A 4,359-nucleotide genomic window follows, 5' to 3' on the forward strand; every position below is an offset into this window, starting at 1 on the left:
TAGAATCGTGTTCTCTCTCGGATACTTTTCTCTTTATGCCGCCTCACTTTCTTTGCAAGCTTCGCACTCCAACGGGGAGGAAAATTTTCTAAGTTTTTGCTGACGCACGTAAGCGAAGTACGAAGGGAGCAACCCGTAGGGTGACAAACACGAAGTAAACTGAATGTGTAAGGATATGCTATAACAATAAAATGAAAATACCGGTAGAAATGAAAAAGTAAGAAATGTCAAAAATGTTATACTCATTGTACGCGAGCTCAGTGTTGACATTTTCTTTCAGTTTTTACATCTTCTTACATTTATTAGACTAAATAGATTTCTAAGATCGATTTTGTTTCTGATCATACAAGATTTATAGATATCATATAATTATGTGGTTAGGCAAACTGACTAATAATTACTTTTTATCAACACCTTTTATATACTCAAAGGATCGTAATGTATCCAGTAGACATTGTCTATTGATAAAATAAGCAATAACAATTAATTCGAAATTTTTTGCTCGACAATGGTCACACGATATCTTACAATTGTCAATTTACTTTTATACGTCATAGAACGGAAAATTTGCTCAATTCAATATCAATGCATATATAATGGACGTTAAAATTTACAGTTTATAAGTATTTAAAATTCATTCTTTATTTATCCATACGTTTAATAAAGAATTTAATCTTATATATGGAACTATCCTTACAAAAATATATTAAGTTATGTACAGAAACAGATTATGAAAAATATTGTTTAAAAATTTTTTAAATCCAGACTAATGGCATACGATGGCAATAATTATTATCTGTAGTTTAGGACCATAAAGATTTATCTATTTTACTGAAAATAAAAATAAATGCACAATTTATTAATGCATATATATTGTTCAATATATACTTTTACTATAAAACAAAAACATAATGTGTTCTTAGTCTATTTCAAATATAATTTTAAATATCAAATGCATTTAAATACAAAATACTATAAATATATTTAATAAACTAGTTTTTAAATAAAAAATCATTATCTTTTTAATAAAACTATGGGCAAAATTACCTGACATTTTACGTTAGAAAGCTTGATTTTATATTCTATTTTATCAAATGTAGTTCAAACTTTCTTTCTAAACCATTTGTCGTTCATGAAAGTTTTGTATGTAAAGGTATTATATTGTTATTTGATGAAATATATTTTTTTGTATTTAAAAAAACTTAAATTGGCAATAATTCCTACAGTAAAATATGGAAATTGGCAAAAAAAGAGAAAATTAAGAAAACATGGTTCGTATATAAAAATATGAAATATACTATACCAACTACTAAATATCTATCAATTATTTACATAAATGTAAAGTCCAAAAAAATTTAAATAAAAGATAAAGTACTGTATTTGTATTTAAATGCCATGAACATCATATTATTGAATTCACACGCAAGAATACGCCAATCGACTCACACATCAGAACATATGTATATGTTTATATTTATAGTTTAAGTATACAAGTCCGTGTGCAGTCATGCGTATAAATATATATATATATATATATATATATATATGATATAACTTAGAAATTGCATCAATTGTAATATAAAAATCATTCTTTATTTCCTTTATAAATTACATTTGTATATCAGAAAATTTTTTTTTATAAAGTATACACACTACATACACATACATATATATATATATATAGATAATTTATATTCAACAATAATTACTTTTTATTTTTGTTGATTGGACAAACATTTATGATTATTTTATATTTTACATTAATACAAATATAATATATATTTTTAATCTCAGAATGAAATTAATAGCATTTTTGAAATTAACACAACTACCTGTGTATCATAAATACTGCACAAGTTTATTGAAAATAACAAATATTTGTATGATCGTTTGACTGTAATAGAAAAATACCTAGACTGTTCTTAACAATGATATTTTAAAAAATTATTTAATTAGAGTCTTATTTTAGATAAATGTATATATAACTCACTAAAGCGATAAGTTATGCTTTACATATACTATATTAATCTATAAATATTAGTTATTGTCATATGTGTGCACATTAATCATAAATACTAAACTAATACCTTATATATACGTTGAATACGCTGTAATATTTTTAAACATATGATTCGATTACTTAAAATAGGAACAGTAAATTCATGAATTATTTATTACTTTCTATTGTTGTAAAATGAAAAATGTTGATTTTAGGAATACTTTTTGTAATATTATCAATATATTGTTTAAATTAACCATTCAATTACATTTGATTGTATGAATAAAATGAGAAAAATGAAAATCCATTTAAAATCCATTCAAAACATTCATATATTCAGATTTTATAATTTATAATTTATTATTGATAATTTAGTTTAACATCTCATATTGAAAATATAATGATCCCTTGTCATGCATATATTACAAATAAATACATTGAAAATTAATATATAATTGTAACTTTATAAAAATATTTCTTTAAAATAGTAAATTTATATTATTAAAATCTTTACAATTACAATCTTTATAAAAATTTTTGTAAAATAAAAGTATTAAATATATATTAATACTTCCTAAACTATTACAAATTAAAAATATATTTATGTAATTCAATGGCACAGTGGAACTATTAAACGATTCTTCTGAAAATAAACTTATGAAAAAATATACTTCTACAATAAATTACATACTTAATTTATTATAAACATAATGTTATATTATAATAATACATAATCACCATACATAATCGTATATATATATATATATATATATATATATATATATTAGATTATTTTAACAGTAACAGTAGTTACAGTATTATATTAAAAATTTCGAATATTTCGGAAAAGCATTTTCGTGCATAAAATCGAACAGATAATTTGATTATATTATATTCTGAATTTCAGTTGAAAGTTTAATTAAACTTTAGTATACATAAACGAGTAGAATTATTGAAATTTATAATTTTTTAATCCTTTGTAAAATTTGTAATAAATAAAGAAGATATTAATTTTTTAAGAAATAAGATGGACTTAAATGTAATTTAAGATTTTAAATGTGAAAATGTTAAAGTCGTTTTTTAATATTTAAAATTTTAATATGAAATTCAATTATGAGAAAATTTGTAGCGTATTTTTGGCGACTTTGTTAATCTCTGACTTTATGTATCATCAGTTAAAATGATTTTAATTAGTTAAATATTTAAATATAATTGTATTGTTATTATAAATAGTATTTTTATCTCAGTATTTATTGAAAGTTTAAATACGCAAATTGACTAATTTATATTTAAGAAATTTGCCAACTTTTTTTTATAATCTTCAACAGAACGTAATAAAGAATATCATATTTCTATGATATATAATTGCTAGTTTAGCTTGAAATTCATTGTATGACGAATGATTTTAAATATATGCATATATAATTTACAGCATGTAACAATAATATATATTCCACATTGGTATTTCAAAAGTAATATAAAATGATGGCTCGAAGAATTGAATGAGAGGAAAAGGATTAGAATTTTCTAGAAGAATTATTAAATGTTAATAATATATAAGTTTCCATACAAGAACATGCAGATACGAGGAGAAAGTTTATATGCAATTCTAACTGATGTATAAATTTTAATTGAATGGAGAAAAATTATGTCAGCATTACTCGCGGATATGTTGACAGTAACTATCATTAAAAATTATACGAAAACAATTCTGTGATAAGGATGAAAAGAGATTAACCATAAAAGCAATTTATTTATTCTTGAATTTATAGTAATCTAAGATATTTTTCATTCAGTTTGTAACATTAAGTAAAAATACTGAAAGAGAGAGAGAGAGAGAGAGAGAGAGAGAGAGATAGATAGTGATGGATAGATTTGGAGGGTTGAAGGTTGTATGTGCTCCATGAATAATAAAAAATGTCTTGGTCTTGTGTTGACTCCTTGTATATGTTGAGCAACTCTCCTTACTATGTATGTTGCTCAGGTCCTCACCCTTTCTAGCCTCGCGTATGTATACAAGGTATTTTACATAAAGCGTGTTAAGTTTTTGAAAGAGAGAATGATGCATCATATAGAGATAGCAATTAGTAGATTTTCTCACAAGGCATAGAGTCTGCAATTCATTAATGTAAATAACCCTTTTTACATGGCTTAGACTTTCATGATAATACGGCCTTTGTTCAAGCGCTAACACATTTTTTTTTCTTCTATCTATTCAAATTTAAAACAACAGTAATAAAATTAACGATTAACAATTACGGGACATTTGTCAAATACAGAGTATTCGATAAAATTTAATCCAATAATACAGGAGGAAGATTGGATGTATTAATCGCTTGTAAGCTTATATGGATCATTCG

Source organism: Ceratosolen solmsi, unplaced genomic scaffold, assembly GCF_000503995.2.
Source record: "Ceratosolen solmsi marchali unplaced genomic scaffold, CerSol_1.0 scaffold35, whole genome shotgun sequence".
Lineage (NCBI taxonomy): Eukaryota > Metazoa > Arthropoda > Insecta > Hymenoptera > Agaonidae > Ceratosolen > Ceratosolen solmsi.